The sequence below is a fragment of the Lolium perenne genome, chromosome 7 (assembly GCF_019359855.2).
Source record: "Lolium perenne isolate Kyuss_39 chromosome 7, Kyuss_2.0, whole genome shotgun sequence".
NCBI classification, from domain to species: domain Eukaryota; kingdom Viridiplantae; phylum Streptophyta; class Magnoliopsida; order Poales; family Poaceae; genus Lolium; species Lolium perenne.
Genome location: NC_067250.2, coordinates 263,284,343 through 263,308,342, shown reverse-complemented (window position 1 = coordinate 263,308,342; position 24,000 = coordinate 263,284,343). Strand labels below are relative to the sequence as shown.

Genomic DNA, 24,000 nt, shown 5'->3' with positions numbered 1-24,000 from the left:
CGCTTGTAACCTGCCTCCGGGTCGTTCTTTAGATCATTGACCCACTTGCAGTTGCGGTTGGTGTGAGTGGACTTCCCTGTAACCGGATCCAGGTGGGCCAGGCAGGGCATGTCTCTGTACTCCTCGTAGGTTTGCGGGGCGCTGGATCCGCCAGCCGTGACCTCGGAGGTATGCTGCTGACCCCTGCCGGCTCCGCCTCCACGTCCGCGTCCTCGTCCGCCTCCTGAACCTCCGCGTTGAAATGCCATGGCGACCATCTCGGATCCGCCACTCTTCTGGTCATCAGGGTTCTTGCGTTTATGGCTGCTGCTGCTACCATTGTCACGGTTCTTCTTTTGTTGATGCAGTGGGATTGCTGTAGCTGCGAGATCACCGCCTGCGTCATCATCGGCGGCAGTGTGATCGCTGGCGATGGTGATCATGTCATCCAACGTCAGTTTGTTTGCATTGACCAAGCAAGTTAGCTTGTGTCGCAGCAATCCTCCTCGCTGCAAGCCCCCAATGAAGGCGTGCATTGCTGTGCGGTTATCGATGTTCTCGCACTCGTTTCTGCATGCCAACCATCGGGTGAGGAAATTCCTCGATGTTTCGCCCTTCTTCTGGATACATGCCTGCAGGTCGCTTGTTGTGGCAGGTCTCTTGTAGGTGCCCCTGAAGTGTTTCTCGAAAGCGTTCTTCAGGTCAAACCAGCAAAAGATGGAATTCTTCTCGAGGTCGCTGAGCCAGATCCGGGCTGGACCTACAAGGTACAACTGAAGCATGCGGCAGGCGATGTTAGGGGTTCCTCCGGCGAAGGTTACAGCATTATAGTAATCCTCAATCCAGGTATCCGGCCTTTCGGTGCCATCATAATGCTTCAGATTTCCGGGTAGCTTGAGGTTCATCCTTGGCTTTGGTTCCTCTCGAATCATCCTGCCAAAGCACTTCGGACCAATGTAGTCGGTTCTGTACTCGTTAAGGCGATCCCGCGCGTCGCGCGAGCCGTGGCGAGGAGATTTTGAGCGAGAGCGAGATCTCCGGCCATTGCCTCCGCCTCCACCTCCGCCGCCACCGCTGGGTGGTGGTGAGGGAGACCTGCGAGGTGGGCGGTCCGATTTCTTGCTTCCGCCTTCTGATTCTCCTCGGCCTTCCCGGTGCTGGCTCCGGCTCCTGTGGCTGCCTTCGCCATGGCGCTGGCTGCCCTGGTCGTTCCGGCGAGGTTCCGGGTCGTGGCTCCGGCGAGGCTCTGGGTCGCGGCTCCGGCGAGGCTCTGGGTCGCGGCTCCGGCGAGGCTCTGGGCCGCGCTCCTCATTCCGACTCCTCCTGGGCTCGGGCTCATGAACATTGTTCTGGTTCCGGCGAGGGTCCGGCGAGCGCTCCCTGTTTCTGTTTCTTGGCAGCACGTTGTCGCGGATAATAATTCCACCATGCCCTGGGGGCCTGGTGTTTCCGGCTGGACTACGGCGGCGAGGGGGTCGCGGGTAACCGTTGGGCGGAGGAGAGGGGTTGCGATATTTGTCTCGTCCAGAGTACATTGCATCCTTTCCCTTTCTCGGATCTGACGAAGGCGTCTTTGATGGAACAAGGATCGGATTTGGGTGTTCCCTGGTTCTTCTTCTGCGCTCCGAGGATCCGGTGTGTGATTCATCATCGGGATGCCGATCGGCGCGGGCGTCCTTCTGCGCGGTAGATACACAGTTATCCGGATTGGATTCCAACCTGCGCGAAGTATCGGCCTTGCTTTGCTGCTGCATTGCTGAAGCTACAAGTGTGCGGAGGTAGTTGATATCAACCTCTTCGTCCTTCTTCTTCAACAGCTCCGCAGCTTTTTGCATGTTGTCCTTTGGGGTTTCCAGCGGCCGGTGCTCTACGGGCGTGGCGAAGTTGATCCTGCGAGGCGGAATTGCTTCTCTAACAATTCGATCGGCCTCCGCCTGCGCATAGGTCATCTTTACTTCCCACTCTTTCGCCATGCTCTTGACCTGCTCGAGTGTGGCAGTAATCTCGCGATCCTGTCTGTCGAAAGTTTCCGCCAGACCTGCAGCTTGCTCCCTTTCTTCCCTTAATGCGGCTTCGGTATCGGCGAGCTTCTTGGCTGTGGCCAGCATCTCCTGTCTGGTGGCCTCTAGAGCCTCCAGATCTGCGGCGTCGCCCGGGGTTATAGGTTTGTTAAGAACTGCTCGCGCCACCATCTCCTCAGCTGACAGGATTTCCTCCGAGGAAAAATCCCTGTGGGGTCGCACCCGAGACATTGGAGATCCTTGTTGGGATGGTTGGGGGTCGGATTGGCTGGTTGGCTCTTCAGATCCAGTTTGTCCCAGCGCTGCTACCGTTGCGAGAACCTGCTTAGGCTGGGCGGAGTCGACTTCAGGCTGATCACCGAAACCGTACTCCCCTAGCTTGCGAACGAAGTCATCAGACTCCATGGAGGGGGTATCTCCGGAAATTGGGCTCAGATTGCCCAAAATCGACTCTTCAACCGGAGCTTCGCTTTCTCCGACAGGCTCAGCCTGATCCGGATCTGCGCTTTTTTCCGGTGCCTCTACCTGCTCAGGACCAGCTCCGTCTTCCTGAGGGGCGGTTCCGGCGGTATGGGCCAAGAAGTGTACGAAGTGGCACCTCTGCTTTTCTAACACCTGGGAGACCCAGGCGGATCTGCATTGGTCTTCCACCGTTGTTTCCTGCACTGGGGCGGATTGGGTGGGCTTTGAAAATTTCAGATCCGAGGCGGAATCTTCCTTAGGAAGCTCCTGCGTCTCAGATCGGATCTTCGCGACAGCGTCCAGCTCTGCGGCGGTCGCGTCAGCGTTACTTACCAGTGGGTTTCCATCGGAATCGACGGTTTCCCCGATAAAGATGTGTATGCCGCCAATTGGGACGATGGAGAGCTTGACGGGGTTTGTCCTAGCCGGAATCCAACACTCATCCGGAGGGACGATCGGCAGGCTTCCGGCGTAGAGGACGCGTCCCACAGCGATGGTGTCGTCGTAGCTTCCCATGGCGGAACCCTCCCGGTTCCGGCCTCCAGATGCCACAGGCCCCACGGTGGGCGCCAACTGTCGTTGCCTATTCGACGGTACCCCGGAGGAGGGATCCTCACGAGGGGGAGAAGAAGTAGGGGCCATAGGGCGGAGTACACACGGGACGGTGGTACGCGAGTTACCCAGCTTCGGAACACCTGCACGATGACAGGGCCTACTGCTGCTTGTCTGGAATTATCTGGGCGCTTTCGCGTTGTTACAATGAGTTGTGGTTGTGCCTCTAGGGCTCCCGGGATCAGGCTTATATAGACGCTCGGATCTAGGGTTTACACGGAGAGTCCTAGCCGGAATACAAGTTGCCTAACTACGGTACAATGCCTTGCCGTGTACGTCAAGGATCCGCCTTCCTTCTAGGCCGTGCTGGATCCGGATACTTCATGGGCCTCCACGGATCCGGCCTCCTTCGTAGGTCGGTTAGGATCCGGCTCCTCGTTCCTGGGCTGGACTTCATCCTTCATGATCCACAGCAACTGGGCCGCCCGATGGGCCACATGCCTCACCACCAACTATGGGCCACCCGGGCTTGCCGGATCTAAGCCATGCCGTTGATATACCCATAAAGTATACCCACAACACTCACCAAGAGGAAGCTTTGGATGAGTACTTTCGTTTGAGCAAAGAGAAGGTGTCATGTTGCGACCATATAGAAGAGATTGCCGCTATAAAGAGACACAAGGTCAAGCTAGTTGAAGTGAATGATAGGCAAAATGAGTCCTTGATGGAGTACTTTCGGTTGAGTAAAGGAAAGGAAACTTGTTGTGACCATGAGAACGAAATTGCTACCCTCAAGAGAAGAAATGACAAGCTTATGGTGATCAAGACCATGTATGAGGAAGCCTTGATGGAATATAAACGGGCTAGCAAGGACTATATTTGTCGCAATCATGAAGACGATATTGCCACCTTGGAAAGACAAAAGCGCTCACTTTTGACCATGAATTCTCTTCAAGAAGAAGCTTTGTTGGAACATTTCCGAGTGAACAAGGAGAAAGAGGCTCAAGAATTCGACAACACTCATTCCCATCCGGATCATGTTTATGAAGTCAACCGTTTGAAGTCCAAAATTGAAAGGCTCCAAATTGAAGCGCAATACTTGGAAAGAGTCATTGAGAATAGAGATAAGGCCAATGATATCTCTTGTGATGAAGGAGGAACGGCTAAAAAGCCAAAGGGGAAGAGAAGAAGAAGGATCAAGATAAAGAGGAGCGTCAAGATAGGGCCCATTGTAAAATGGGCTCCTATTTCCAAATCTTGATCCATGAAGAACCTTGCTCTCGGTGGTGCTTATGGTGTGGTTGTTTTGGAGCCACAAGTCTTATGACCAGGAGCAAGGAATTTGTTGTCGTCATCAAGCCACTTATCTCTACCATTCTCATGACGACAATACAAGCAAGCTTAAAGGTATCGGAGTCTTGATAGGGTGGTGATCATGCCCTACCTTGTCAAGACTCCTATGTATGTTGTTCTTTGTTCATTGCATTACACTCTTGGGTCTTTTGTACCTACTATAATGAACATGTAGTGGTTCTCTTGTCGAGCTAGTCTCTTCAAGAGACCACGGTCTAGGACTAATGGAATTTGCTTCCTTGTGTAGAGATCGTGTTTTGTAGGAATTGTGTTGAAGAAAATGAACCGTGAAGTTTGTCAAACAAGCTCAATGCAAGTTCTATAACATGATCTTTGCAAGAAGAAGCAACAATGGATTGGAGTTCAAGCTCAAATTTTCGGATATCTTCATTGGCAAAGAAGGAATCAATCTTTTACTCCTAGCCACATTCTTACCCCAACCTAATGGGGTTGCCGGAAGTGAGAAAGAAACCTTAGTTGGAAACACTTAAACATGATGATGAAGCATGAGTCTATTGTGTGGTTTGTGGTATTGAGTGATGAGACCTTTCGATGGATATGATAGTTCTTTGGAGGAGGCGAAGTGCTTCTTGTGAGAAAGGAGATGCAATTCCCCCGGTTACCATAGGAAGGATGGGTGTTGGCACTTGCCGATCTCAAAAGCTACCTTCTATGAGTACCGGGGAAGGACGAAGTTCCACCCATGTGGAGCCATCTACACCACAAGGCCAAGACTCTTCCTTTGGACAACTAAGTGCTATATCACCTCTTCCACAACCTAAAGTTCGGCATCAACAACGATGAGGGTCAAGGCGAGGACCTAAACCATGATGAAGATTAAGGGACCACACAAGAATCTATCCTATTGGTCCATTCTCGCCGGGGTTCTAAAGCGTCAAGACTCCTTCATGACTCAAGCAAAGTACAAGGCTTACTCAAGAGCAAGATATGAAGGGGTCCAACGGTATAGCAACCCCAAGCACCTAGAGCATCAATACTTCCTTAATGAGCCCGACAAAGCAATGGACTCAATCTCTACCGGCCAAGGTTTGCTTCTCTACCCTTGTGCTTCTCATCCGGACGTCGTGTCAAGAGTGGATGATATCACTTTTGTACTACATGTCTAGATGTAAAGCACGCACGAATATAGGGGGAGTGCGGTTTAAACTTATTGAGCTATCCCTCCCCCCATAATGCATAAAGAAACCCAAAACATATGCTATTCGTCAACCAAGTGACTAATGAGCTTCATGTTGAGTTGTAGCCGTGAATCCTAGATAGATCTACGCGATCTCACACTACTAAACTCTTACACGGTAGCTTCGTCCACCAAACCTCCTCCTCAAGGAGTTTTTGTTCCTTTTGTTTTCTTTTCTCTTCTGGTTTTTGTTTTTCGTTTTTTTTTCTTTGTTTCTTCACAGGAGATTCACCCAAGCTTGGCTTTTCTTGCTTTGATTCTTGCAAGCTTGGTTGGGTAGTACCTTAACAGTTCCGCCGTCTAATCCTAAGCCATGATCTATCTCTTGAGCCAACTCAGTCTAAAAGCACAAGTCTACACCAAAATCTGAGGTTTTTGAATTTGGAGGACGGTACTACCGCTTCTCAGGACGGTACTACCGCTCTGGGGCAGTTATCTGACGAAACTGAACAATTATCCCCAGAACGGTACTACCGCTCTAAGTACCGGGTCAGTACCGGTAAGCGGTACTACCGCTTTTACGAGCGGTACTACCGCTTGCATCTTTTGACATGAGGTACCGGTTGGGGTCGGGTTTCACCCCAAATCACCACAACTCCTCTTCCACCTCAAGTCAACAGCTCCTCCAAGCTCAAGACCTCGAGGAGATCGGCCCCGATCTCCTTTTCCAGCCACCGCCGGCCAAATCTCCTCCGTGGAGAAGCTTCCCGACCCCCTTCTCCGCCATGTCCTCCGGAGCACCTAGGACCAGTGATGGCAAGGTCAAGCCACCCTCTCGTCGTCATCGAGATGAAGACGATCAAGAGGAGATTGTACCAGCAAGAACCACCAAGCAACAGAGGGAAACAGCAGCGGGCACAAGGGGCCCACAAAAATCAATGGTTGACATCAAGAAAGGCCAATTCATGGAAATTCGAGGGGCCAATCCTTATTTGCTACCAAGAAATGCTCGTCAATGACCCAATCACTTCTTTCATCATGTCAACCAAGAGAGGATCTACAATGAGGTCTATGGGGCCAAGGAGTTCAAATGTTGCCCCCAATACTCCATCAGCATGGACAAGCTCAACTCCAACCTCGAGTATTTCGGAGAAGCTCTTGAGATTTGTGAAGAACAAGGACTCACACCTCTGATGACCTTCTCTCACAACTACTCAAAGGAGGTGATATGCCAATTCTACGCCACAGCCGTTTTCCTTGAGGATGAAGGAGGTTTTCGCTCATTGAAATGGATGACTAGGGAGCATGTGATGGAGGCTACGTGGGAGGAGTTTGCTAGAGGTATTGGATATGAGCTTAATGACTATGACACCAACATCTTCAAGATTCACCTTCAGCCCAAGCCAATGGCCAAAGAGAAGATGACCGACCTCTACATTCCCGGAAGGATGTTGTGTGGAAGTGCTTACCACCTCCTCCCCGTCTACGACATCATGAACCGGATCTATCGCAGCACCATCAACCCCAAGCACACCAACCATGATGAAGTGCATGGGTTTCTTGTGAACCTTCTTGTGCGTACTCATGAGATGAGGGGCCGCGGCAAGCAATTGGACGTCATGGATTACATTTGGCATGAGATGCGTGATTGTGCATTTCTTCGCAAACTCCCTCAATATGGCCCCTACATTATGAGACTCATTTGCCTAAAGTGGGAACAAGCGGGCCGTGGAGATCTTCTTGAGCAATGCCGTCCCAACATCACTATCCATAAGGAGAAGAGCCCCCTTGTCAAGAAGCATGACCCTCCAAGGTATGGCAAGAATGCTCCCAAGGACAAGGACGAAGACGAAGCCGATAGTGATGATTCCGACTATGTGCCCAACTCCGTCAAGACCAAGGGCCTCTTTGCCAAGCTCACCGCTTGCCTCAAGAAGTCCTTTTGCTTCAAGAGGGACCTTGAAGATAGGATGTATCAAGCTCACCATGACAACAAGAAGATCCGCCAACGCCAAAAGGCGATGATGAGGCATATGCAGCTTCCTGTCTCTGAGGGCTCCGAGGACAACATCACTCCTCCCGGTGAGTGGAAGTCCAAGCTTACTTGGTCAAGTTCCGAGGACTCCATCCCCGAGCACATTGTTCGTCCATCTCCACCACCTCATGGCAAGGGTCTTGCTCAAGATGAAGACGAAGATGAAGAGGAGGAAGATGTTGAGGACATGGGTGATGAGGATGAAGATGAAGAAGACGAGGATGATGATGACGAGTGATCCCCTTGGGACGTTAGTATGCTCCTTCTCCCTTTTTGGTGTCTCGATTCCAAAGGGGGAGAAGTTGATCTATTAGGAACGGGAATTTGCATGGGGATGCCAAGGGCTTGGTGCTTCGTTTTGGTTCTTTCGGCCTTGGCATCAAATCTTCCCCTAGTTATTTGGAACTTTATTCGTATGTGTGCTCACTACTCTATTTGTGGATCTCCCGATCCCCCGGTTTGTATTAAGACTTAATCATTCGTAGCTTAATGGTTTTCACTATTTATCCTTGATTGGCTACATCAATCCTATGGAGGCTTTTATTATTATGAGTTTGGGTTTTCTCTCAAGGCAAAGGTATGAAAAGTTTTACCCAAACTCTCCTATATGCACTTATACTTGCCTCCATAGTGTGCTTGTGCTATATGATCTTGTCATATGTTCTTCTTAGCACTTATGCTTGGTTTGTAGAATCTAGGGGGAGTTTCTCTCTAGGATGTGTGCATTTGTATACAAATGCGGGGGAGCTTCGTCTACTCTTACAAACCATATACCTTATCATAATATCCTATGAATTATTGCAAATTCGTGTGTTGTCATCAAACACCAAAAAGGGGGAGATTGTAAGAGCAAGATCTATAACCCTTGTTTTGTGTGTTTGATAACAACACTCGAACAATTCTAACCGTGCACAAAGATTATCTTTGATGGATTTGTAGGTGTACGGTGCCCTCGCTGAACACACTATGATCGGAAGACTGAAGCGTAGATCTTAGGTTTTCTGGTTTTGTGTGCGTGTCGTGAGGTAACATGGTAGGAGAGGAAAAGAGGAAAAAGCTGTTTTAGCCATAGTGGTACTACCGGTACCAGCAGCGGTAGTACCGCTACTCCACTGGTACCGCTCTGAGCTACCGCTCTGAGGATTGCACACGAGATTGTCCCACAGAACAAGTTACGGTACCTTTACGGTACCTTGAGCGGTAGTACCGCTTACAAGCGGTAGTACTGCCCACGGTACCGCTCAAGTACCGTAAATGTTACGGCAGTACCGCTCTGGTACTGCTTCGGTACCGCTTTGGACCCAGTAAGGTCTGGACCCTATTGCGGTACCTCAAGCGGTACCGCGAGCGGTAGTACCGCAATGTGTCCACGTGGACAAGTTCTGTGGGGATTCGAACTCAGAGCGGTAGTACCGCTTCCCAGAAGCGGTAGTACCGCTTAGGCAAAAACAGCACATAACAGTTGGATTTGGAGGGACCTATAAAAAGGCCCCTTCTTCTCCAGCCCGAATTTAGCTCTTCTCTCTCTCTCTCCTCCATTGTTGCTGAGCTCAAACTTAGTGGATCTCACTCCCTACCCAATCAATCTTGCTCATACTTTGAGGAGTGGTGGAGGAGACCCCGATCTATCGTTCTACCGAGAGAAATTTCACCAATTCGTGGTAGTCCTTAGTGGATCTTGGTGGTAGAGTTCCTATTGTGGAATCTTGGAAGAAGTGCATCCATGGAGGCTAGCTTGGTGTTGTACTAGCTCCATGGGTTGTTGGAGCCTCCTTGTGGTGTGGAGCTCGCCCCAACCTTGTGAAGGAATCACCGCCTCGACCGGTGCCTTAGTGGAGAAGGGGGAGCACCTTTGTGGAGCTCTCTCGAGGAAGAAGGTGAGGCCTTCCTTCGTGGTGTGGTCGTCTAGTCTCTTGTGTGAGTCTAGCACCTCCTCAACGCAGACGTACTCCCTTTTGTGGGAGGAACTGCGGGAAACAAACCTCGCCTCGTCTCCGCGCCCTCCGGTTGTCCCGCTCCTTACTCTTACTATCTTGTGATTGTTCCTTTGCTTGTTGTACTTGTCTAGGATCATTGTAGGAACACCACCATCGCTAAAGCTATCATCTTTATCTTCCGTTGCACTAAAAATTGAAAAAGGCTAAAACTTGACGTAGCGCCCATTCACCCCCCTCTTGTTCGCTACGATCTATTCAGATACCAACGAAGATGACGAGGACTAGTGTTTACTAGAGGAATAATGTAATACAGTTGTTATTGTACTAGGATCGTATTTTAAATTCCCGTTTGCTTGGGCTTAGAGCCATAATAAGTGGTTATATATGCCACATGTAATATATGTTTGTAATGTTATGTTATATACTGTGTATATACATAATATATGTTTGTTTTGGATTTGCTCCTTGATTTCATTGTGTGACTAGTTATGGGCATTGAGTTGAGCTCACAAAATATTCGCATGGTGTAACTATGGGTATTGCTCTTTGTTACAGGACTAGGGGAAATGGCATTAGTTGAGACCGAGAAAAATCGAAGAGAGCGGGGGGAGAAAGCAAAGGAAGAAGCTGAAGCAGCAGCTAGAATGGGAGATGTACCACCACCACCACATCCTATGATGCACCCAGACTTCCAGCTGTACATGAGGGCTATGGAAGAAGATCAAAGAAGGTACCAAGAAAGCCTATTCAACAATATGCAAGACTTCTTTGCTCAAGTTATCAATGACAAGGGCAATGAAGGCAGATGCGTGACCTTATTAGACTTCCAGAATGCAAGACCATTACCTTTTGCATCAGCTCCAGAACCAATGGATGCAGAAGATTGGTTGATGGACACAGAGAGGAAGCTAAGGACGGTTGGATGTAATGATGAAGAAAAAATTAGGTATGCTACCTATCTTTTATCAGGACCAGCAACCTCTTGGTGGGAGAATGTCATTGTTGTACATCCACCAGATAAGGTGTTTACATGGGAGGAATTCAAGAAGAAGTTTCAGGATGCACATGTTCCGGAACTGTGGTGGAATTAAAGAAAAGAGAGTTCGATGAGCTGCAGCAGAACACTTCACCAATCATGCAGTATGTTCGTGACTTCAATCATTTGTCAAGGTATGCACCAGAGGAGGTAAATTCTGATGAGAAGAGGAAGAAGAGGTGCATGAAGGGAATGGATCCCTACATGAAGATGCAACTAAGATTAGCACGAACTACAGAGTTCCAGGAACTGATTGACTCGGCAATCACTTTCGAGGATGACTATAGGCAGGTCCAGGAGGAGAGGGGGAAGAGGGCTCGCATCGAGCCAAGGAAGAATCCAATCACTAAACCAACCCCAGATAGGAGTTTCAAACCCCGATTCTGACCTACCGGTAATCAATACAACCGTGGAGGTCCGAATCCAAAATCCCAGATAATTTGTCATCACTATGGGTAGAGAGGACATGTTTAGAAGGATTGTCAAAAGTCCAGGATGATATGCTATGGTTGTGGTCAAGAAGGACACATGAAGCCTGAGTGCCCGAATAAGGCGTCCTGGAGTGGACAGAACTCGGGAGGAGGACGAGCTGGAGGCGGTAACAGCTACAACAACCGCAACAACAATAGCAACAACCGCAACAACATCAACAAAAGGGGAAAGCCATATGGAAAGCTGAACTGCACAACTTTGGAGCAAGCCAGAGAGTCGGATCAAGCAGTCCTAGGTACGCTCAACATCCTTACTCATCCTGGCAAAGTATTATTTGATACGGGAGCAACTACTCCATTCCTTGCACGGGAGTTTGTTGAAAAATACGGGATTAGATGTTCAAAACTAGAATATCCCATAACTGTCCTATCCGCAGGGGAACGATCTTAGTAACCCACGTGAAAGAGGCATAGGTAATTACCATATGTGATTGTGTGTATTTCACGGATCTTTTTATCATTCGCATGAAGGACATAACATTCATCCTAGGGATGGACTGGTTGATGGAGAATGGAGTAGTGATAAACTGTGGAGATAAAACAGTATCACTTCGCAATTCCATAGGAGGTCAGATAGTATTCCAGGGAGATAAATACACTCAGTTGGAAATAGGATTGGAGTTGAATAGCCTGAAGGAGGTTAAGATCGAGGAGATCCCGGTTGTGAATGAGTTTCAAGATGTGTTTCCCAAGGAATTACCGGGTATGCCACCCGATAGGGAGATAGAATTCACAATTGATCTGATCCCAGGCACATCACCAATAGCTTAACCACCATATAAAATGGGTATGAAGGAGTTAGTAGAGCTGCAAGCACAGATAGATGAGCTGGAACATAAAGGATTCATTCAAGAAAGTGTATCACCATGGGGAACTCCAATTATTTTTGTGGATAAGAGAGATGGAGGCAAGATAATGTGTGGAGATTATAGGAATCTCAACAATGTAACCATCAAGAATAAGTACCCCTTACCCAGAACTCAAGACATGTTTGATCAAGTTCAAGGAGCAGGAGTCTTTTCTAAGATAGATTTGAGATCAGGATACCATCAGATCAAGATCAAGAAGGAAGATGTTCCAAAACAGCCTTTGTTTCAAGGTATGGACACCATGAATACTTGGTTGTACCATTTGGATTGACAAATGCACCAGCAATATTCATGAATTTGATGAATACGATATTCATGAAGTACTTGGACAAGTTTCTGATAGTGTTCATTGATGATATTTTGATATATTCTAAAAACAAAGAAGAACATGATAATCATTTGAAGATAGTTTTTGCAGATCTTGAGAGAACATCAGCTATATGCTAAGTTTAGCAAGTGCAAGTTTTGGTTGATTAGCGTAGAATTTCTTGCACATATCATAACCAAAGATGGTATAGCAGTTAACCCAAGTAAGGTTCAGTCAGTTTTGGAGTGGAATTCACCTAAGAATGCTAAGGAGATAGGAGGATTCCTTGGAATGGCAGGATACTATCAAAGATTCATAGAGGTATTTTCGAACATTGTAGGACCAATGACCAAGTTATTGAAGAAAAACACCCCATTTGTTTGGTCTGACGAGTGTGAAGCAAGTTTCCAGAAGCTCAAGGAGAAGCTAACTACAACACAAGTGTTAGCAGTTCCAGAACCAGGAAAGGATTACACGGTTTATTGTGATGCTTCCAAGAATGGACTTGGATGTGTTCTGATGCAAGACCGTAAAGTACGTAAAGTAATAGCTTATGGATCAAGACAACTGAAACCACATGAACACAACTACCCAGTACATGACTTAGAGTTGGCAGCGGTAGTCTATGCTTTGAATAGTTGGAGACAATTTCTTTATGGATCCAAGTATCAGCTATATATAGATCATAAAAGCTTGAAATATTTCTTTACCCAGAAGGAATTGAACATGAGATAGAAGAGATGGTTGGAATTGATCAAGGATTATGAACTGACAAGCAACTATACACCAGGCAAAGCCAATGTGGTAGCAGATGCTTTGAGTAGAAAGAGCACCGAAAATCAACCTACGGAATGGGAGATTCCAAAGGAACTTCGGAAAGATTTAGAAAAAGGTCAAATTTTCTCATTCAAGGTGATGCAGTAGGAAGTGTTGCAACTTTGAGGATCATGGATGAGATGTATTCTGATTTGAAGTATGAGATCATTCGGAAGCAAGCAGATGATCCATTCATCCAAGAAGAGATTAAGAGGATAGCGGAAGGAAAACCATCTGAATTTCAGGTGGGAGACTTTGATTCGTTGTACTTTCAGAAGAGAATGTGTGCACCCGATGATCCAGAAGTTAAGGCAATCATACTCAAGGAAGCTCACGAGACACCTTATTCTATACATTCGGGAAGTACCAAGATCTTCATGGATCTGAAAGAGATGTTCTGGTAGAACAACATGAAAAGAGAGATAGCCAAGTATGCTTCAGAATGCCACACATGTCAACGAGTGAAGCCAGAACATCAGAGTCCTGCTGGACTACTTAAACCTTTGGATATTCCAGAATGGAAATAGGATGAGATTAGAATGGATTTCGTTACCGGTTTACCAATGACCAGTAAAAGAAAGGATATGATATATGTGATCATTGATAGACTCACCAAAAGTGCACATTTCTCAGATGTGAATCAGAAGGACACTTTGGAAAAGTTAGTGGATATATATTTCAAGGAAATAGTTAGTAAGCATGGAGTACCGAAGAAGATATTTTCAGATATAGGTTCAATCTTTACTTCAGCATTTTGGAAACAAATCCAAGAAGCATTAGGATCCAAGTTGGATTTCAGTATAGCGTATCATCCACAAATCGGAGGTCAGACGGAGAGAACCAATCAAATACTTGAAGGCATGTTGAGAGCTTGTGCTCTAGACTTCGGAGGTTCATGGAAAGACCATTTACCACTTGCAGAGTTTTCATACAATAACAGTTATCAAAGTAGTATTCAAATGGTACCATATGAAGCACTCAGTGGAAGAAAGTTCAGATCCCCAATATGTTGGTTTGAAACAGGTGAAAACAAAGAGTTTGCACCAGATTATATTAAGGAAAGACAAGAAGTCATTGAAATTATCAGGGATCAACTGAAAATAGCTCAGAGTCGAGAGAAGAGTTATGCCGACCAGAAAAGAAGATTGTGGGAACCTAAGGTTGGAGACATGGTCTATTTGAAGGTTAGCCCAATGAAAGGACTAAAGAGGTTGGAGTCAAGGGAAAATTAAGTAATCGATATATTGGACCATTTAATTTACTCAGTCAGAATCGAGAGATAGCTTTTGAGTTAGAGTTACCAGAGAGGTTGAGTTTGATACACAATGTATTTCATGTATCTCAACTCTGGAAGTGTTTGAAGGCACCAGATGATCCAGTATCACATGAAGAATTAGAGTTGCACTCAGATCTACATATGTAGAAAAACCAGCTAGAATACTCGAAGAAAATTGGAAGAAGTTAAGACGAGCAATCAAGTATTGCAAGGTACAATGGAAGCACCACCCCGAGAGATAAGCAACTTGAGAAAAGGAGGAAGATCTCATTAAATCCTATCCCGAGCTGTTTAGGTACCTCAAGCACAACTTCGGGACAAAGTTTCTGTTAAGGGAGAGAGGCTGTAATATCCCAGAACATAGGACAAACGAGGGGTAGATTTAGAAAAGGGTTGTGCATTTCATCGCAAAACGGGGGAAATTTTCGTGCTTAATTGCATAAGACCTAAGAGTGATCGAAGTTTCTCTCTCGCTGCTATTAGGGTTAGAGTGAAGAGAGTGCTATGAACTTCGACATGACCTCTTTTGAAACTAGGGTTTTAGAGAGGCATTTTAATTAGCATTTGAATTTGAATTTCAAACAAATATGAATTAAGTAAACAACAATTCAAATGAATTCATAATTCATAATTCAATTCAATATCACATTGATACAAAACATTTCATAAATAAATTATAAGTATTACAACAAGCTCATAAGTAAAACTTTGAGCTTTATTGATTTCACACACATAATACATTGTCATTACAGAATTCCTTTTATATTACAAGAATTGGAGCAAATATAAAATAGAAATAATTAAATAAAATAGAAGGTTACAACATTGATTATTTTCCTACACTAAAGTCTTCAAAGATCTTCATTTGATCTTCTCCAAATCTTGATCAACTTGAAACCTACATAATAATAAGAAAAAGGGACCAATTTGTCCAGTAACAAGTGTCAATGACACTTGGACAATAAAAATAAGTAGGAATGGACCAGATAATCATTGGATGGGGGGTCAAGTCCCAACCAAAGCCAAAGCTAGCCCAGGATCTTTTCCCCATCATCAGCCTTGGTGAAACAAGGGCAAGACACCACAACACACAGCCATAGAGGTGATGTCGACCAAGGAGAGCACCAACCAGTGCTATATATAGCACAGTAGTTTGGAGATAAGGATGAAATCCACATGATAGCTAGAACAACAGCAAGAACACACCATCAGTACATTCATCCAGTTCATCCAGTGAACCAGAACCAAACCAAACAAAACCAAGATATAGATCATGGTGACCTAGAGGAAGATCATCCAGGAGCTAGGAGGTGAAGGGCAGTTGATCAAGTCAACCAGCCAAAGCACTTCATCAACAAAAAGTAATCATCTAGGAGCTGGAGAAAGTTATAATTCATACCTGGATTGGATCCAATGATCAAATCCATCATAACCATGCTCATACACACTTAGTGTGGAGCAGATGCTCCACATGGTATATCATCACTTGGTATAGACCAAGTGATGCTAGGAAGAAAGAGGCCAGACCAAGAGCTAGTGAATCTAGTTATTGGACATGCACAAGTAAATCAAGTACTAGATATCCAAAGTATCTAGATCAACCATAATAGTGTCCAACTAATTACCTAGCACCATTTGGGGTATAAATCCATAAGTAAAGACCCATTTTCATGAAAAGATCACCACATGGCATTCATATATATGATTCCCAACTATGGATTTTATTGTTTTCATAAAACCAACCAGATAGCCAAATTAATTGCAACCAAGATCAGGAGCAAGCTACTGAGGTCACAACACAAGTCCAACAAGCAAACAAGCCACACAGGCAAGCTTGTCTTCATTACAAGAGAGGTTCAGACAGTTAATTGATTCCAAATTCATCATGAAATTCATACAAGCATCTTTTAAATCAAATGAATCATCACCAATACATGGTTCATCAAGTGTAATTGACAGTAAACCAACACAAGGCAACAACATGACATGCACAGGTTAGTTTACTGAAGCAAATGCTTCAGTAAAGCACACCAGGCTATTAAACAATGTTACCAACTAATTACTGCAAGCAAGTGTAGCCTAACCATTCACAGGACATACACAAGTGTCACTGGTATAGCACCAGTAGCACCACAAGGCACATATGCACATGATCACACACCAGTAGGCATCACAATTAATCATTTGGCAACCAGCAAGTGCTGGGAAGCTTAGCCAATGGCTAATGCATCAGTCAAGCAAGAGTAGAGCCTAGTTATAGAACCACAAGGCAACCAAGAACATCAGTGGCTCCAGAAGGAACCACAAGAGCATTATAACCTAGCAAGCAAGCATACACATGAATCATAGCATGCCAGCCCATGTAATTGGTGTGTATAGGAACACCAGTTGCACTGCAAGCAGTAGGAGCAAGAAATACACATAACAAGCTACAGAGCAGCATAAGTAGCAATGGAGAAGCACAACAGTGGCACAAGCATGGCCAGTGGCCAGCAATGGCAACCTCTGGCCAGAGCAAGCCATGCAGAGAGAGAATGGATGCAGTGGCATCAGGAGGAGCATTCCTGTATGATCCAAGGATCATCAGGAAGCAAGGAGAAGAAGAAGAAAAGCATAGCAGAGCAATGGTGAGTACTGAGGAATGAGCAAAGAGAAGAGAGGGGGAAGCTTACCATGCGCCTGGAGGCAGAAGCCACGGCATGGCGAGGCAGTGCTCGCGTGGCCGTAATAGCTGCAAGTCGAGGGAAGTCGCCAGCGTTACACCGACGAGTTCATCCCCACCGTAAGCACAACACCCTGGAGATGACGGCATAGGTGACGCCACAACATCACCCGCGCCAGGTTCATCTCTAGGCACACGAGAGCGTCGACGGCGGCGGCCTCATCCCGCCGGAGACCACAGATCGACGCAGGATCGACGGAGGCGACCAGTGTCCAGATCCAGCATGTAGGCGATCTGGATAAGGAGGTGGCGAGCGACGAATCTACGAGGATGGAAAGGAGGAGCGTCACGAAAGGAGTCGAACACGACCAGTGGCGAGGTCAAGCGAGGTCAGAGTGAGCCGGAGCATGGTGGCGATAGCGGCGGCGACGCCATCGCCACAAAATCACCGGAGCGTTAGGGTTAGGGTTAGAACGCATGAGAGAGAGAGTAACCGACTTTAAAAATTGCAAATAAATCCAGGATAACTCCAAAAATTCAAGAAAATTAAGAATAATTCATAAAAATTATTGCTTAACCAAAATAAAATATTAAATGAGATGAACAATGCAAATTTAAATTTTAGAATTTTTAGATGAATTCCAAATTGGAATTTAAGATTTGAAATTTTCCTTTGAAATAAAAATCAAGGAAAATTCCAAATGACTTCAAATATTTTCTAAATCCAATATTTTCAAAAAGAGAAAATTATATTATTCCAAATCATTTTCTTTTGAGGTAAATATTTCCAAAAGGAAAATTCTATTATTTCAAATCTTTTCTTTTGAAGTAAATATTTTCAAAAGGAAAAAAATGTATTATTCCAAATCCTTTCTTTTGAGGAAAATCCTCATTAAAATAATATTAAAGGATTATAAATTATTGTTTAAGGAATAAATATTCCAATAAAACTTTAATCACACAAATCTTAATAAATACTCCGCGGAAAGGGATTCAACCAAAAACAAATCCATCATACATATATCATTTGGATTTTATAACATTGTCCTGATCGGACAATGATGCTTCTTTTCAGAACCCGAGGTCCAGGTTCCATCCAAACCTTCAAACTGCACTATCTTTCACTGTCTAGGCAAGTTCACTCTTGCTCATGTCATATTGATTATTTTCTATCAATTTACTCGCAAAGCAATATACTTATCACTCCTGCATTGAACATAAATTGTTACTTTTCCAATTATGAATGTGACTATGTGGTGGGAAATGAAACCATCGTATGTGTTGATGGTGGAGGTTCCATTGCAAGGGTTCTACTCATCTAGGACTAATCACCAATACCGTCTAGTGAATCTAGCGTCGTACATATCGTGTTAACCATGAGATCTATAATGACTCTGGGGAAATCAGTTGTATCTCTTTCCTTATGCATATCAATGGGCTTGATAGAGCCCGAGCAGCTACCCGGGCTCATTCGGCAACTCTTCATTGGGCTTTAGTCTAACTATGGTAATTAGTAGTAATGTTTATTGGGGTAAAAGCTAGCTGCTCCCTCCATATCAGTTTATTAACCTTACGTGTAGTCGTAGGTTATCAATTTGACCAACTTACTATAATGTGTATTTTTTTTTGTGAAACTTACTATAATGTGAGGCCCTCCCTCCCCGGATGTTGGTTTCAAGAAACATGTAAATTACGGAATTTTAATCTTAATTAAACTGGAAATAGGCATCTACGTACCATGATTATTGAAGCGTGAATGTGATCACAACTGGTGGGCGGAAATAAAAAAGTGAGCATCCCTCTCCGTGTGCTAACGTACGACATCTACCCACCATGATTAACTGAAAATAGAATCTTAGGCACCACGATTATTGAAGTGTATATTAGTAGGTGGTAGGCAGCTATCACGTGGTACACGTGATAAGCTAACAAACAAAAAAAATAGGTGGTAGACAGCTAAATTGATTATTTTGGGCCAGCCATGCTGACGTACGACGGTTTAGCTTCACTATATATAGGCCTCATGTATACCTTTTATGGTACCAGTCGAATAAAATCCCTAAATACCATTCCAAAAAAAGAAAGTAAACCACCGGGCGGGCAACATGGAAGGGACAAAGAAGAAAGAAGCGAGTCCGGAGCAGATAGTGCACGAACTCTCCGGCGTTGTACCTGCCCACTATGTCATACCGCCGCAGGACCGCCCGTCCGCTAGCGCAGGCGCTGCACCGATACCCGTCATCGACCTAGGCCGCCTGTCTGGGCCCAACCCAGATGCCCAAGAGGCGGCAAAACTCCAGTCGGCGCTGGAGACATGGGGCTTTTTCATGGTGACCTTTCTTTCACAACCAGCAAAAAAAAAGGAGACACATGTGTTTATTTAGCCCTTAATTTTTAGAAATGCACTTTTGATCTCAGATGCATATGCTTCCTTTACCTAGAAAATATATATTGAAATGCTAAAAAAATGGCACAAAAATTGGCTTATATATCTCGATATTCTATGTATTTTCTCAAAGTTTCCTAATAAGCAAACACGTGTGTTTATTAGCCCTTAATTTTCTTGTTCTTTGAAACATGTGTAATATTGTGGAGTTTTATCTTCTCAAAAAAAATACAAACACACTTAGACTAGTGGGTGACAGGACCTCGGTGAGGGTTCGCAACGCTCTCTCCCTCCCTCCTCGCTCCAACGAGGGACGGGTCGCACTAGTAGAAAAAGGGGCTTCCGTCCAACCGTTTAGTACCGGTTTCCTTACGAACCGGTACTAAAGGGTGCAATAGTACCGGTTGCACTGCCCAGGCCTTTAGTACCGGTTCGTAAGGACCTTTAGTACCGGTTCGTGTCACGAACCGGTACTAAAGGGTTAGCGTCATGCGGAAAACCTTTAGTACCGGTTCGTGACACGAACCGGTACTAAAGGGTCATTTTTTGTTTTGTAAAATACAAATAAAAATGATAGAAAATTAAAAAAATAAAATGTTTTCAGATTCTTGTATGTTATGCAACCTACTATTCGGTGAAATTAAGAAATTTGAATTTTGACTTTTTTGCAAAAAAAAAATTAAAAATGGTAAAATCGCATTAATTTTTGCATACGACGTCGGAAAAATGCGTATAATATATCAAAATCATCGTGAGAAAAAGTTACATCTGAATTCACCTGGGTTTACCCGGTTAGCCATTTTTAGATTCTGAAAATATGAAAGCGGGAAGATTTTATTTTTTTCCAGAAATTTAGAAATTTATATATTTTTTATTTTTTTAAAATTAAAATTAATAATTATAAGATCTTTTGAGTCCTAAAATATTACTATTACTTTTAGCAAATTATAAGATTTTCAAATTTTCAGATTTTAGGTTTGGTAAAAAAATATTAAAATTTTAAAAAATAATTAAAAATAATACAAATTAAAAAAATGAAATTTATTTATTTATTCAACATTATTATTACATCATTACTTTTTTATTAAAAGAATTATTTGGATTTTAAACAATAAAGAAGTGTGACATCGACCAACATGTTAATAGGATTGATATGATACTACTATCACATACATGCGCGCGAAGCACTTGGAAGTGGAACGGGATGGAACTCGGAAATTAAGCGTGCTAGTGCGGGAGTAGTGTGAGGATGGGTGACCGACCGGGAAGTTTGACCACGGGTAAGTAATTTGACTAGAGATGAAGTGTAGTTAGAGACTAACGAAAATACTAGAAATTCTGGAGAAAAATAAAAAAATAGGGAGTGAAAAAAATAAAATAAAAAAAGGAGTGAAAAATAATTAGGAAAAAATAGATAAAAAAATTAAACGAAAATAGCCTTTAGTACCGGTTCGTAAGGAACCGGTACTAAAGGTGGGAGGCCTTTAGTACCGAATCTTTAGTACCGGTTCCAAAACCGGTACTAAAGACCCTTTAGAACCGGTACTAAAGGGGGGTCTGTCTACTAGTGTCGGTGGCACGCTTAGCGAGGGGCGCGGCGACATGGTGGCTTTGTGGAGCGATGGCGTGTCCGTGGTGTGCGTGGAGACTGGGGGCTGCTCTCTTGCGACCACCAAGTCTGGTTGCGGGCAGCGCAGGCTTGGCCCTGATCGTGGAGGCGTAGTTTGGTTGGTGGCAGAGGGGCGACGACAGAGGTTCCTGGTGCAAGCAAGGGCGGTTGCGGTGGCTTCTGGCGGCGCGAGCTAGATCTGGGCCTGATCTAGGCTCTATGGGCATCGACCGGTATCGCGTGTTTGTGGCATCTCGTGTCGTTCGCGCAGGGCTGGGCGACGCAAGCCCCCGTCTCTATCAGTCTTGTGCCCGACCGGCCTGGTCTGGGCTAGGAGAGCCTAGGTCCGGTGGCCACATCGTGCTAGGTTTGGCTTGTGGATGGCATGGAGGTGTCGTGTCCATTTTTCTCATCTCATTCGCATTATTCGACACCTATTGTTAATGTCATTAGCCTAGAACTAGTGGTGCTTGGGATGTCGGGGCGGCGGCCCTGGAAGCTGGAGTGCGCGTTCGGCTCTCCGACAAGCGATGTTACGGTGGTGGTGGTTCATCTATTTGGTATGTGGGTGGCAAGGAGCGGGTGGAGGGGGCCTTGGGGTCGTCGGTGTTTTGTCAATGGAGGCTCCCGGAGCGTGTTCTGGAGGCTTAGTTTGTTGACATCGGGTTGGCCATGATACCTCGATGTGGTGATGTTGTGATTTCCTATGAAAGTACAACACTCCGGCGCCATCGATGATGCCACCTACAGGTGTCGGATCCCTCTTGAGGTCGTCGTCGTGGTCACCTCCCCCTGCCAGGGCTCTAGGTGAAAACCCTTGACCGTTCGGTCTCGGCAACGCTTACCGTTTTTACCCTCTTGGGGGTGTTGTCGTGGAGCTAAGGTTATACTTGGCTACTACTCTTCGTCATCGGCGGCCAAGTTCAGAACCTATCTGGAAGCCCTTTGGTGCTGGTGTGCGGTAGTATCGCCATCCCTCTATCTTTTACACGTGACTGAGTTGCCACCGCCCTGACATGGGTATACCATATGGGGCTACCCCTAGCGCAGATGTGAGAACAAGTAAACAAGGCCCACGCAAGCTCAAGCTGGAAGGAAGGATAAGCCCAATAGCAATATAAAATAGGCAAGTTAGGCCCATATCGGGTAAACCGGCATATGACATGTAACCGACCCGGGCATGGACTCTCAGACCTAGCCCACTATATAAGGGCTAGGAGGAGCCACCGGGAAGGGAGTCCATAACCTTGTCTTACGACACCTCATTGTAACCCTAGATTAAATACAATCTCGGCAACTTTAGCCACTAGTCAATATACGTTGGATACCTCGTTTGTCGGACAAGTCGACGAAATCACAAGCGCACTCTTTCCTCGAACCCCGAAGTCCATAACCACGTGAATTTCCGAGGTTAATTATCATCAATTGACGCCGTCCGTGGGGAGCGTGGGTGCTGGAAGCATGGATTCGACGCGTTCTTCATCAAGCAACAACTCGATGACTTTGGGTGCTGTAACACCCCGGCCACCCCCGGTCGGGATCGTTACCCCTGTCAGCTCTCTAAGATATCTAGACTAGCCCCACAGACCAACACATGTCTTTCTTGCGCACTATGTCCTCACTAGTGCGCACCGGGGAAAGACTTCCTAGTCGGTCAACCATCTAGGATGGCTCTAGGCCAAGCACGCTTAAACTCGGAGTTATTTGGATATGAGCTTCTACAAAACAAGTTGCAACTTGTTGGTATGAGTATCCTATCAATCCTATTGAGCCCTAGGTCCGGATGTCACTGGTGCCAAGGTATGCGTTGGTTCAATCAATTTTACCGCACCCACCCGCCCTTCTCTCGGCTTTTGGCAAATTTGGCCAAGGGTTGGATTTGGTGATCGGAAGCCTCGACTTCTGCATCGGCACATAAGGAATTTTTTGCCTCTCAGATCCGATCTGTTCGGGTTCATCGACGGAAGGATCCGCATCAGCAACATAATCGACATCCTCTGTTGGATCCACAGGCGAGGTAAACTCGTCACCGATCATCAGAAGCAACATCGGCTACTCGACGAGCCTGGGGGATCTCGCTGATATGTTTGATGGCGTCTCCATGCGCTCTAACGGTCATGCATCGATTGATCAAGCACTCAGAGACGAGGATCTCGAGGACTTCATAAACAATGAACACAATGGCGATAGTATCCTATCAGGAAATTCAACTCATACCTTGATTTTGGTACTAACAAAAGCAACCTATCACATCATCAGGTGTGTATGGTCGACATAAGGAGACATCCAGGCGATGGTGATGATGATTATAACGTTGATGAAGACGGAGAACTCGACTCCATTGGTAACCCCTTAGTGGACCATGCACGCTTTACCAAGCAAAGGACATAACAACGACAGCCCGAGCAACACCAACCACCACCTGCTGGCAACAACGGTGGTGATAACGGCGACAACGCTCACGCTGAAGGCTCTTAGAACCAAGAAAGAAAGTGCTTCGGATCAGGCAAACTGTTTGGGATAAAGTGAGGGACGCCGCGAGCGGCAAGTGTCTCATGGGAGATGATGCGTCTCGAGATGAACTCATGGCGTATCAGTATATCCTCGATCGACAAAAGCTCAAGTTAATGAAGCTGAATGAGATCTCGATGCTCGCAAGGAGAAGGCCGACGCATTGAGCATCAGGCAAATGCAATTGAGTTCTACGGGAGGTGCAAGCTTCAGGGCAGGGAATCAGCAGAAAAGATCAACATCTCGGTTCAGTTTTGTTCCGAAAAATCAACGACGTAACTTGGTCAAAGACCTTGACTTATCCTTCATGTCAGTAGACTCGAGAGGAAACATACATCCGAACACCGCAAGCCACGATTGTAGCTTGTCAGAATTATCTAATGGCTACCCAGCCATTACTCAACGACCCGCGGGCAAATATGCACCGTTGTACCCTTGTTGGTTTAGGCAGGGTAGAGCAGAGTTTCTAGGAAGGAATATCGCCCCTAGACCCGACAAAACTTCACGCTGTCACAATAGTGCTCGGCACGAGATAGGAACCCGAAGATCAAGGTCACCAC

The 24,000-nt window shown here is 45.7% G+C and overlaps 1 long non-coding RNA gene across 1 annotated transcript; it reads left to right on the top strand.

The window, feature by feature from the left end:
• The first annotated feature begins 18,990 nt into the window (after positions 1-18,990).
• LOC127312965 (uncharacterized) lies at positions 18,991-23,782 on the top strand. The gene is made up of 2 exons (XR_007858709.1): positions 18,991-19,264; positions 23,189-23,782. It is a non-coding gene; the product is annotated as an uncharacterized lncRNA (long non-coding RNA).
• The last annotated feature ends 218 nt before the right edge of the window (positions 23,783-24,000 follow it).